Raw genomic sequence first — 14059 nt, 5'->3', positions numbered from 1 at the left:
ATGTACACTCAAAAATTTGCAAATAACCATTAAAAGATAGAAAATAGAACACAATAATATAGGGGGAAGTTCCACTTTCCATATAGAGGAATGAGGACCTAACAAACCAATCCTTACACAAATAGCATCTTTAAACACTGGACAAATACAAGAATAAAATAAAAATGAAATAGCTTCTAGATTTTGTGACTGAACAAAGACAGACAGATTTTGGAAAGGAGTCAAAATTTGGAGCAAGTGACTGAAGTGACTGGCAAGGAGTGAGTTCCCATCTTTTACTGGCTTGGCCCTGAGGGTGGCGACACTTGGGGCCATGTTGGAGGCAGTTCTGCAAAGTAGGTAAAACCCCACCATACGCCCATTGCCTCTCTGGCCTGAGGAGCCTTGGAAAAACAGGTTAGAAAAAGAGGATTCCTGGGCAGTGAAGGGAGAATTCCAGAAAGAAGAGAGCCAGAAAAGCGGAAGCCTAAATTCTGTACAAAATTAGACCAAAGCTCTGGCTGACACCTGAAACACATCCACATGAGACAAGTTAAAAGCAGAGCCATGAGTTTGCAGTTTGACTGTAATCACCTGTTAGAACAGAATCAACTGACAGCAATAGAACAGACGCAGAATCTCTAACCACCTAATGTTTAAAATGCCCAGGATATAATCCAAAATTTTTCAATGTATGAAAAGCCAGGAATATGTGACCCAGATTTAAGGGAAAATACAATCAACAGATGCCAAATCCAAGATGAGCCAGCCTTTGGAACTGTCAAACAGCAATTTTAACTACGCTTAATGGGGTAAAGTATATGTTCTTAGTGAGGGAAATAATAGAAAATATTAGCAAAGAAATAGAAAACTTTTTAAATAAAATTTTAGAATCAAAAAATATTACATCTGAAATAAAAATAATCAGGCTTAATATAATGGCAAATGGAGATCACAGAAAAGGGTCAGTGAACCCGAAAGTAGAACAGAAATAATCCAATCAGAAGAAGGGGAAAAAGAGACAGATAAAAATTAACAGAGCCTCAGAGGCTGCTGGGACAATTTCAGAACCGCCAACATGTTGAGAATTGGAGTCCCAGAAAAAGAGGAGATACAAATCGGGGCAGAAAAAACATTTGAAGAAAAAATGGCAGTTAACCTCCCAAATTTGGTGAACAAGGACATTCACAAGTTCAAAAACCTTAGCAGACTCTAGACATAATAAATTTGAGGAAACGCCGGGCGCTGTGGCTCAAGCCTGTAACCCCAGCACTTTGGGAGGCCGAGGCGGGTGGATCACAAGGTCAAGAGATCGAGACCATCCTGGTCAACATGGTGAAACCCCGTCTCTACTAAAAACTACAAAAAATTAGCTGGGTATGGTGGCGCGTGCCTGTAGTCCTAGCTACTCAGGAGGCTGAGGCAGGAGAATTGCCTGAACCCAGGAGGCAGAGGTTACGGTGAGCTGAGATCACGCCATTGCACTCCAGCCTGGGTAACAAGAGCGAAACTCCGTCTCCAAAAATAATAAATAAATAAATAAATAAATTTGAGGAAACAGATACCAAGGCACATTATATCCAAACTGCTGAAAGTCAAAGAGAAAGAGAAAATTTTGAAGCGACCAGAGAAAAATGTTATATACAAGGGAAAAAATTGAATGGCTACATACTTCTCATCAGAAATGGAATGGAGAAGATAAGGAAACAATATATTTATAACACCAAAAGAAAAGAAAAAGCTCTGCTGATCCAGAGTTCTATATCCATAAAAATTATTCTTCACTGGTAAAAAGGAAATAAAAACATTGTCAGATAAAAGAAAACTAAGATAATGTATCATCACCAGGTTTACAAAGGAAAAGTTAAAAAACTTTTTCCCTCTACCTTCCTGGTTTCTCTCCACCCTCCTTGCTGGGGTCCTATAAATTAGATCAACAGAATACAGATTAACAAGAGAAAAACAAACACAAGTTCTTGGCCAGTGCACCTGCTCACACTCAGGATAACTCAGGGATGAGAAACTCTGAGGAGTGGTTAGAACTTGGGATTCTAGAGCAACAGAGCAATAAATTTTTAGAGAAGCGACAAGACAAAATAAAAGCACTTTGAGGTTTTAGGGGAGGCAAATTGCAGCAAGGTAAATATATGAGGGAACAAATGAAAGAGAAGGGCTAGTGAGTAAGGTTTGTTAAGTAGATTTCTCTGGCTCCTCCGGGCTAATAAAAGTCTAGGATGTCTCAGGGGATTAACTCTGTTCTTCCTGGTAGAGAGGAGGCCAAACACCTTTACAAATGTATGTCCTGCCTTAGTAAATATGGGAAGGGTAAGAGCTTACCTATTAATAGTATCTACTTTTCCTAAACTGTCATCAGCTCAAAATAATCCTTACACCAAAGTGGCATATTTTGGAGTGACAGAGTTGGCTACCCTTCATCACAGAAAAACATTTCAAAATATTTGAACTGAATGACAGTGAAATGACATTAAAATTCGTGAGATGTGGCTAAAACAATGCTTAGAGGAAAAGTTATATATTAAATAGCTTTAGATGCTTAGATTGTAAAATACAGGGAAAATGAAAATGAAGACTTGATCAATGCAGCAGATGGCAGAAAAGAAAAAACAATAATAAATAGAAGAAAAGGTAGACAAATAGGGCAAATAGAAACCACAATGTAAGATGGCAGAAAATCATTCAAACATGCCAGGAGTCAAGTATTTTTGCATTAGTTTACTAAAGCCCCTGGTTAAAACACAGAGATTGTTAGATTTAATTTTTAAAATTTAAATATATACCATTTCTAAGTAATTCTGAAACAGAAAAGACTGGAAAAAAATACAGCAAGATTCAATAGAAAGCTGGGATAGCTCTTTCACTATCAGGCAAAGCAAATACTTTACAAGAAGTATTATTTAGGATAAAGAGGTTTGCAGCAAAATGATAACATGAACAATTTATATATGTCCAACCCTCCAGATATATAAAACAAAACTGGACAGACTTACAACACAAAACCTGACAATCCACAAACACAGTGGGAAGTGAACCCACGCTCTGCTGAAAGTGAAAAGTCACAAAGAATCAGTCAGACAAAATAAGGGAGAACTGAAGAAGAAAGATGATGCTAATATTCTGTGTTCACATACAAGTTTATCAAGTTCTTGCAATACTATCTTGACAGCATCCTTGTTAAAAACAAATAGGGAAGGCACACCAACTGTGTATAGAAGGCACACAATTTATACATTCTATAAAATGTATAAAGTCTACATTTTATAAAACAGGAGACAGAGAACTAGAGAATTCGGGTGTCCATGAGAATAAACAGCCACGCTAGCAACGCAGGCAGAAATGGAAACAGACCCTCCAGCTCCTCAGCAAAACCTCTTTCCCGTAAATCAAGCTTTCTCGCAGTTTGCTGATTCTCTCTTCTATCTCTTTCTTTTACTCCCACGCTCAGATGTTGAGGAAATAATTATGTTATTAAGTGAAAGTGCTTTGGGCACTTCGGAGAAATGAGCTTTGTAAATATGAGCCATTTCTATTCACTTGTGAAGCTGGTCGGCTTTTTCTTCTCACCCGGGCCCTCTATGTACCCGTTACAGGACATTTACATCCCCGAACAACAAGCTCATGCTGACCCCAGGAAAGGCACCAATGGCTCACCAAGGCCAGAGAGAAGTGTAAGCGCAGCAGCTCGCCACAGACACACGTCAGCCATGGGAGGGAGGAAAATCGCTGTTTGCCAGCAGTTTTGCTACTAATCATCGTCTTGCTGCCCGAGCCTCTCTTCAGTCCCCCACCAGATGCAGGTGGAAGCAGCATTCAAGTTGTAAAGCAAATGTACTATTTCTTGAAGTTTCTAGAAAACTACACCCCGTACTGTACCCTTACAGCGGCTCATCTCTAGGAAGCATTCTGTGTGGAACTCCATCCAGGCTAGCGGAAGTCACTGGGCAATGCCAAAGCCCACCCAGGATGGACCAGTGGGAGCCAATGGGCCTGCTCTGCGTGACGAGGGGATGGCAGACTCCAAGAACAGCCACCAACACCGAGACTCTTCAGTCTCAGTGAGATGGCCTCAGGGCAGGAGGATTTCTAGGAAGTTCAGAGGAAACAAGGAAAGAAGCCAAGATTCAACCTCTTCCTCTCTGAACCCCCTATTGTAGGGAAGTGGTCCTCATGCCTCCAGGGGACATGTCTGGAAACATTTTAGAAGGTCACAAATGAGGAGGGGAGTGCTACTGGCATCTAATGGGTAGAGGCCAGGGATGCTCTAAATTCCCCCAGAGCTCAGGGCAGACCCAAGGGCCAACGAAGGAATTACCTCACCCAAAATGTCAACAGAGCTGAGGATGGGAAACCCTGCCCTGGAGGGCCAACGTTTGGTGTCTTCACAAGACCCCCTGACATCTCAGACACCCCCTGGCATCCCAGAGCCCGTAGGCAGACAGGGGAGTTAAATTCAGGTTTCTATCTACCCCTCAACCTGCATAAATCCCATTACTGCTCCATTATCTGAAATGGAAAACAGAACAAAAACCTTCTCACAAAAACTAGAATGAATGAATGAATGAATGAACTAATGAATGAACTGGTGAACTAATGAATATGAATTAAAACACAGATCCAGTTTCATATGGCCTCTAATCTCAAGAGAATCCCAGCCCAGGCAGCTCTGGAAGAAGTGAGAGAGGGAGGTCCGACTTTCTGTCTCTGCAAAGAGGCTTAAAATAGGGGGCACAGTCTCCTCAGGTCCTTCCCCGCGATGGCTTTCCATGTGTTCCTCCAAATGCTCATGGGCTTTAAATCATTTCAGTAATTTCAGAAGGCCACTTACCTCTTCACCTAGAAGAATTTCATGAGAGGAGCAGCCGTCTGGGATGGGGGCTGGGGACAGCCAGCCGGCCTTACAGGGCCCCGTGTCATCAGCTCAGCCCAGTGTAAAGAGCACTCCCTGAGTCCAGCGTCAGGCCTGGTTCTCACCCAACTCTGCCACCCTCGGCCTTTGGGGTCTGGGCGGGTCACTTCTCGCAGCCCTTAGCTTCCTCATCTGTGAATAAGGGGTCACAAGACTGCAGTCCCCACATCTTCCCATTACGTATCGAATAAACTCCCAACTCTGCAGGCCTTTGGAGCACCTCAGTGCAGAACAGCCTCCTCACCCACTGACCTCTCCCTCCCTCGCCTGCCTTCCCTCCCATCCCTCTCATCCCTGGCTCTGTCTGTGCTGACCCATCCTTTCTGTCTGCAACCCCTCCTGCTCTCCTCTCCTGTCTTGAGTGGACAGGACTGCTCCCTTCTATAGCATTTTTTACCTACCTTTCTTTTTTTTTCCTTTTTTTTCTTCAAGATGGAGTCTCTGTCACCCAAGCTGGAGTGCAGCAGCACGATCTCAGCTCACTGCAACCTCTGCCTCCAGGGTTTAAGCGATTCTCCTGTCGTCTCAGCCTTCCAAGTAGCTGGGATTATAGGCACCCACCTCCACGCCCAGTTAATTTTGTTGTTGTTGTTGTTTTTAGTAGAGATGGGTTTTCGCCATGTTGGCCAAGCTGGTCTCGAACTCCTGAACTCGTGATCTGCCCGCCTCCGCCTCCCAAAGTGCTGGGATTACAGGTATGAGCCACCGTGCCTGGCCTTACCTACCTTGCTAAACCATGAGTGCCCTGTATGATCAGGGGCCACAACTTACTTATCTCTCAACTCCTGAGTATCCTGGCAATACCTGGTACACAGTAGGTCCTCAATAAATAGAGGATGCATAACGAGTAAAATCCAAGCGATTTCCCATGAAAACCTCTGGACCTCTGGGGTATGATGATCTCCATCATCATTACCCAAAGGAATGGTTGAGTTTCAGACATCCAGGGAAAAATGCAGGTGTAGAGCTTTGCCTCTCAGATGGATTAATAACTACATGGTGCTCAGTTACTTTTGTGGCAGGCTGCAGACACATCGTAAACGTTTGCGTTGTTTCACTGAGAAGAAGAGGGCAAGGAATGTAAAAGGAGAAACTTGCAAAATTAGACTTTATGTGGGAAGCAGGCACGGAGTGTGTAGCAAGCACAGGGACTACGTGTGCAGCTTGATGACGCTGCACGGCCAGAACCCACAAAACAACACGGCAGCAGTGGACTTCAAACCCCTTCTCTGCTTTTAAAGCAGGTCTGGGCTCTAGATTTCCAAAAGGAGTAGGTCAAGGGGAAGGTGGGGGAAGCTGAGATTAGTTTGAACTAAGATTAGCAATAAAATTCTTCAAAGACACTGCTTCTCACTTTACCAGGATTTTTGTTCTGTTTTGTTTTGGGTTTTTATATCTTTGTTGTTGTTGTTGTTCTGTTTTGTTCTTTGCTTTTTATCAATGAAGCAAGTTGCTAGGAAGCAAGAGGAGTGGGGGTGTGCCGGGAGGACGGGGTGGGAAGCAGAGGTGGGAGGGTCGAGGCTGGAGCACCTGTCATCTGCATGACGTGGACGGCTGGTTCTGGTTGTATTTTAAATGAAATCTCATCCCAGCGTAGACACTACGTCTGGAATTACGATCCACCCTGTGATCTGTCACTTTTATATACACACAAGGGAGGGGACCGGTTTCCATAGAGAGGGACTATCACAGCCCACTTAGGAACAATACCGGAGGAGCAGAAGCCCAGACCTTGGAGCAGCCCGAAGTTCAGGGGGATGCGCCTGGGGCCACCCTCCTGGCCCTGAAGCTTCGCCGGCCTCCCTGAGCCTTCTGCTGCGGAGTGAAGTCCACTCTCGGGTAAGCTGGTGGTCGGGACTGACTTAGGAAGGGTAAATGTACTTGCCCTAAGTTAAGCAGGCAGTACCAGGCACTGGACGGGTGTGAGAGATGAGAACGGCTAGGAGCCCCTGGGTGGAAGCCCAAGGGAGCGATGCTGAATGCCCCCCACCCCCATCAGCAGAAATCAGCCCCGAAGGGACCGGGGCAAGTTTTACAGGGGAATGAGGCACAATCACATCCCCTTGTTGGTAGAGAGAGACCTGCTTTCCAAAGGTGTTTGATCAGAGGCAGAATGTGTTCACACAAATCTATTTTCTCTGAAGAGTTCAGTTGTCCCCAGGAAAGTCAGTCCCTGGAGACAGTTTGCAAACTGCGGATGGGGTCGGGATGCCTGGGCAAATGGAAGCCACAGGACGTGACCCCACACTGTCTGCAGAGCAGCAAGGACACCTACACTTACTGCTTACCTGTGCCACAGACCTTCGCTATGCCATCTCCTTTCACTCTCGGGCACACCTGTGAGGCAGGTAACATCTTCTTCTTAGGATGCAGCAAATGAAACACAGGTTAAGTGACTCCCCCAGAAAAGTCAGCAGAGAGGGAGTTTTCCCAGCCAGTCCGCAGCCACCAAAGCCCAGAGTCCTTTGCCACACTGGGGACACTGGGGGGGTGTGTGCAGGTATCTACAATGGCTAACTGCTACTTGTGAAGGGGAAATGGATGTTTGATGCTCACATATTCTGAAGAACCCTGTTTGCAATTTACTTCCCAAGCGTAGCCACCTACCAAAAAGATAACAAATGTAAGATTTAAAAATTGTTTTAAGTGTTTAAGTGGTCTAGTTTTTAGTTTAACTTCTTATCAGTGTTTGCAGACAAACTGAGCCCACGGGAATAGCTCTGCGCTTGGCCGAGCTGTGTGGCCAGTGCTGCTTGCCTCCGGCCTTTGCTGCTTCACGCTCTGTCCTCTCTCCCTGCCAGATGCTGGGAATTGGAGGCTGACCCAGGTCCCTCACGTTTCCGTGCTTGGCTCTGCCATAGCTCTCAGAAGTAACTCTGTCTCTTTACAGCGCCCTGGCCGAGTGCTACTGTCATCGTAGCCCAAAGGAATGGCTGAGTTTCAGGCACCCAGAAAAATGCCTGTGTAGAGCTTTGCCCTTCAAATGTATTAATAACTAGATGGTGCTCGGTGACTTTCATGGTAGGCTGCAGAGAAATCTTAAACTTTGGTGTTGTTTCGCCAAGGGTATAGCGGAAGAGTGCAAGGAATATAAAAAGAGAAACTTGCAAAATTAGACTTTATGTGGGAAGGAAAGGGTGTCTTGTCTTTGGGGAAAGTTCCTTTTCTTTTATCCTATGAACGCTAAACACATCTAAACAGATCCTAAAAAGAAAAGTCCCAGAAACAAATCTGAATCTACCTTCTAGCCCCCGGCCATTCGTGCACTTTGATGGTGAAAATACCCAGGATTGCAAAGAACCCTTATATTTTAAATGATCTGGAACTAAGCCCAGCACCAGACATCCTCATCATGTCCAATTCACAGTTCTGGGAGGTTCCTTCGCTGTGTAACTTTGCATCACTGCTGATGGTAAGGGGACGCCTTCCAATTCCCACCCCCCAACCCTGTGCAGGCTGGAACTGAGGCTTTGCAGACAGAGGTCTGCTACCCTCGGATATACCGAGAACAGAACACCACACGGGACACCTTCTCCCTGACACTTTCACAGATCTTTTCTACACCTTCAGCACTCTGTCTGTGAAAACAGTATTCTTCTCTGATGGTGGGCTTGGGATTTCAAAGGTAAGAAGGCAATGCATTTTTTAAAGGCATGATATTTACATATTGACCCCAAAAATGTAAAAAAAAAAAAAAAAAAAAGTAAATATAGAGCTAAAAGGGATCTCACTTCCTCCCCTCAATGCCTTGCTTTTGTAACTGTGGTGAGACACAGGGGCCACATCCAGAGGCTAGCCCACTGCGAGGGAAAACCTGTATTTTTTCACAGGAAACGTAGACAGTTACTTAGACAAGGCTGCTTCATGTTCAGAAACGCTCCTCTTTCTAGGTTTACATGTATAACTTCATAATAGAAAACAAAACAAAAAATGTATGCCATATATTTTGCAGAGAAAATACACATCCAGAAATGAATTCAAAAGAGGTTGCTTTGCTTTGGAAAATAAATTGTCTTAAGTACCTGATACTAATCTGAATTTCAGTTCATTCAACAAATAATGATTGAGAATATGATTTTTATCAGGCACTGTTGGCCACGTCAGGCTTTCCCAAGCATCCTGAGTCACTCTGCTGAGAGCCAAATGACCCAGAGGGAATATCTCTGCATAGTGAAAGGCTTGGCATATTCAGCAAAATGGAGATACCAAAGAAATGTAACACCCAAAGTGTCTTTAAGGAGTGGGAATAGACAGGTAAACTCAGGTGCTGATTCATACTCAAGGGGCAGCCAGTGAGGGCAGAGCCCCACAATGGGCTTGGACTCAGAAAGTATTCTGAGTTCTCAGTAATATTTGCAATTATTGTGCAAAGTTCCAGGTGTTTGAGGGGTAAATGCAGAATGCAGCCCTGGGAAGGAAATAGAGAGGAGCAGGGAGGGGTTCCCTGGGCTGGGGTACAGGGTTTGAGGAAGTAAAACGAACAAATGGGGCAGGTGGGGATGGTAGGGAGACAGCTGTGTGGAACCTACGGGGGAGGCCTGAGGGTAGCTCCAGGGCTGCACCTCAGCACCATCTTTTTTTTTGAGACTGAGTCTAACTCTGTTGCCCAGGCTAGAGTGCAGTAGCACAATCTCAGCTCACTGCAACCTCCACCTCCCAGGTTCAAGCAATTCTCAGCCTCCTGGGTAGCTGGGATTACAGGCATGTGCCACCACACCTGGCAAATTTTTGTATTTTTAGTAAAGATGGGGTTTTGCCAAGTTGGCGAGGCTGGTCTCAAACTCCTGACCTCAAGTGATCCACTTGCCTCGGCCTCCCAAAGTGCTGGGATTACAGGTATGAACCACCTCACCCAGTCAGCACCCTCTATTTTAGTTTACATCTACCCAGAGTCCAGGCACCTTTCATTTGGTGAAAATCAAGAAATCATTTCATTCCCCTAGTCCTTTTCATGGAGGGACCAGGAAAAGCAAGAAATCAGAACAAAGATTCTCAGACTCAATCCCCTGCTCTCCAAGAGGAAAACACTGAGGCCCAGGATGGTTAGGCACAAGCTAGTGGGTGGGAGGGACAGGACTGAGTCTGGGGGGGAAAGGAATGAGGGGATGAAGGAATAAAGGGACAGAAAGACAAAGATTCCCCAGCACTTTCCCACCAGTATTTTTCCAAATTGGTTTTTGTTTTTTTTAACCCTTTCAGGGTTAGCAAGCCATTCAAAATAATTTCCAAGATTTAAGATGCCTTGAAGATATAAGGCAGCTAAAATCATGCTTCATACTCTATGAAATACAACTCGGTCGGTCCTCTGTAAATGAGAAAGCTGACAGTCTGGTTATTGGATGCAATATTTAAGGAAAGAAAAGCCCATTTTCCAGATATGGTTACTGCAACCCTGTAACTCCAGTGTACAATTCCAAGGAGCCCAGAGATGGGTCAGAGTACATACAGCAGTGGTTCTCAGTGTGGTCCTCAGACCTCAGCATCGGCGCCACCAGGCTGCTAGAAATGCAGCTTCTCAGGAGCATCCCAGACCCAGTGACTCAGAAGAGCTCTTGGGATGGGGCGCCATAGGCTGTGCTTGAACCGCACCTCCACATGAGTCCAGAGCACTTGAAAGCTGAGAATCACTTCTTAGACTAGGGGCAAAAGGGGTCTGCCTAGGTCAGGGTGAAGAGGGCAGCGCATAGCCAAAAGCTACAAGCCAGAGGTACGGTACAGCAAGAACGTGGGTTTGCAGGGTCAAATCCTTGCTCAGACTACCTGGTCTCTGTACACATGCGTATTGTGTATGCACATCTGTGTGTGTAAAATGCACTTCTGAGATGGTTGTACGCAGACCAGATCTTCTCCTGAGAAGACCTGGGGATTATTCAGGGATGGCTCAGCCTTGATTAAGCATCTGCTTAGACCAGGAGCTTTCACACACACATCCACGTTTTTCCTCTAATCCTTCACTTAACCTTTATGAGGTGGTTATTGTTATTCCATTTATCAGAGAAGGAAATTGAAATTCACAGAGGTTATCTGCCCAAACCCTCAGCAAATAAAGACAAAGAAGGAATTCGAGCCCGTGGCTGTCTAACTCCAAAGTCTGTGTTGTTCTCCCTGCACCAGCCTACGTGCCCAGATCTGGCTAGTTCATAGGTTTGGACTATTTAAAGCAAGGATCATGTGTTTTTTCATAAATTATGAAAAATATTATTACATAAAATAAGCTCCAAAGTTTTGTAATGCAAAATAAATTGAACAAACAAAACCAAACCTAATTTCTTAGAAAAAAATTAAAGGAGAGAAAGGCAGCAGCCTCAATGTGGAGAGCCACAGGAAGCAGCAGGTTTGACAGAAAATTTGCTGAGTAAATGTTTATGCATGTGAGTAGATGTGTGTGTATGTGTCTGTGTGTAAGGTGCATATGCATGTGCATATGTGTGTTTGCATGCGTGTATGTGTGAGGTGTATATGTGTGTGCATGTGTCTATATGTATGTGTGTGAATATGTGTGCACGTATATTTGTGTGCATGTGTCTATATGTATGTGGGATGAGAATCGCATATGTATATGGGTATAGTAAGTATGTGTGAGGAGTGTATGTGTGTGCATGCATGTATATATGTGCATGTGCCTATGTGTATGTGTGTATGTACGTGTGAGGTGTGTATGTATGTGCATGTATGTATGTGTGTATCTGTATGTGGGTGCATATGTGTATATGTGTGTATGTGTACATGTTTATAAGTATGTGAGTATGTATATGTGCTTGTCTATGTTTTTGTGTGTTGTGTGTGTCTGTCTTCAGGGTAAGTGAAACAACAGGTATTTACAGGATCCTCTTTAGAAAGAAACCCAGGCTACTTTTTTTTTTTTTTTTTTTGAGACGGAGTCTCACTCTTCACCCAGGCTGGAATGCAGTGGCACAATCTTGGCTCACTGCAAGCTCCCCCTCCCAGATTCAAGAGATTCTCCTGACTCAGCCCATGATTAGCTGGGACTTCAGGAGCACACCACCACACCTGGCTAATTTTTGTACTTTTAGCAGAGACGGGGTTTCACCATGCTGGCCAGGCTGGTCTTGAACTCCTGACCTCATGATCCACCCACCTCTGCTTCCCAAAGTGCTGGGATTACCAGCGTGAGCCATGGCACCTGGCCCCAGGCTTCCTTATTTAAGGGTCAGCACTGGTCCTTTTTTTAAGGGTCAGCACTGATCCAACTCAAGCCCATCCATCGCTCACAGCCTAAGGCTATCTGGATGGGCTTGGGTTGGGTCCACTGCACTCACGTATGGGAAATGGCCTGGTCAAGGCCACACTGACAAGGAGCTGCAGAGGGAGGCTGGAGCTGGAGCCCCGGACGCCAGCCCTTCCTGGCCCTGCTCTGCACCGTCACCACAAAGAATGCCATGACCCAATGCCAGCCTCATGCTGCTGAAGGCCCAGGTGAATCCCCAGGTGATTTACTTGCCCCATCGTTCCTATTTATTTTTAAAAACTAACATAAGAAAAGAATTCTCCCAAGTTTATAGTGAACCACGTTTCTTGCTTGCTTTTACGAAACTCAAGTGTGTCTTAGGTAATAAGGTAACTTTCAAGTTCAGGTAAAGCCCCCAAAGGCAAAGAGCAGAAACTTTCACTGCTTGTGTCTCACAGGATAGCCTGGGGGATGGTTCATCTTCACACTGCAGTGAGAGAACAGGCATGTCGGGGAGTGAGCGGCCGCAGACAACAGCCGTGCTTTCTCTAGAAGGAGTTTAGATAAAGCTCCTGGCATGGGCACCTCGCTGTTTCGCCCTCAGGCATGATGAAGGACAACAATGAATAAATAAATGTTATGTCCCTATTGCAGGGCTGGAGTGAATGTATGCCACAGCCAGGCAAAGGGGGCTAGCTGCAGGGTGGGTCTGGGCCCACGGCACAGGAAGTCAACCCCGCCCACCTCAGAATCCTAAGGGATAGTGATCACAGGCCACCCGAACTCTGACGGCCTCTGGCACAGCCACCTGCTGCCACCATGCAGGAGCCCCGGCAGGAGGTGCGGGTGGCTCAGCACAAGCCTCGCCCCGATGGAGGCGGCAGTTTGATGCCTTGTTTAATGCTGGTGGTTGGTGAGCCAGCAAGGGCATGTGATGCTCCGAGCCCGAACAGCCCACATTACATGAGGGCCACTGAGTTAGACTTTTTATTGCCACAACGTTCCCTACGCTAACACTTAGGGTTTTTTCTTTCCTTTTTTTTGAGACTGGGTTTTGCTCTGTTGCCCAGAATGGAGTGCAGTGGTACAGTCACAGCTCCCTGTCGCCTCGACCTCTGGAGCTCAAGCAATCCTCCTGCCTCAGCCTCCTGAGTAGCTGGGAACACAGGTGCACACCACTACACCCAGCTAATGTGTGTGTGTGTGTGTGTATGTGTGTGTGTGTGTGTGTGTGTGTAGAGATGAGGTCTTACTATGTTGCTCAGACTGCTCTTGAACTCCTGGGTTCAAACGATCCTCCCACCTTGGCCTCCCAAAGTGCTAGGATTATAGGTGTGAGCCACCATGACTGGCCAGTTTTTCTTTTCTTTTTCTTTTTTAAATAAAAGAATGGATTCCATTGGTCCGTGTAGACTATGACCCTTTCAGAGTTTTCAGTGTCTCCTTCTTGCCCTGGACAACCACTCTGACTCAGTCCGACTGAGAACCAGGATCCCACACATCTTAGAGACCACAGATAATGTTGGCATTGAGGTCCTGTGGTTAGAGGATGGTGGTGCTCCCTGGATGACACTTGGTCTGACATAAAGACCAAGCTGACTTTGGCTTCATAAATTTTGTAGTAAAACCAACCTAGTTATTAATAACAAATCTGATTGTTCTCATGAAACTAGGACAGCCTAACGAGAAACCAGCCTTAAAGATCTGTCTTCAAAACACTGACTAGACGCTCAGCCACGGTCTTTTTTTTTTTTGAGACGGAGTTTCACTCTTGTTACCCAGGCTGGAGTGCAATGGTGTGATCTCGGCTCACCGCAACCTCTGCCTCCTGGGTTCAGGCAATTCTCCTGCCTCAGCCTCCTGAGTAGCTGGGATTACAGGCACACACCACCATGCCCAGCTAATTTTTTGTATTTTTAGTAGAGACGGGGTTTCACCATGTTGACCAGGATGGTCTCGATCTCTAG

Source organism: Sapajus apella, unplaced genomic scaffold (genome assembly GCF_009761245.1).
Source record: "Sapajus apella isolate SASKATOON/1434 unplaced genomic scaffold, GSC_monkey_1.0 scaffold100, whole genome shotgun sequence".
Classification (NCBI taxonomy): domain Eukaryota; kingdom Metazoa; phylum Chordata; class Mammalia; order Primates; family Cebidae; genus Sapajus; species Sapajus apella.
Note: the sequence above shows the minus strand (reverse complement) of the source record.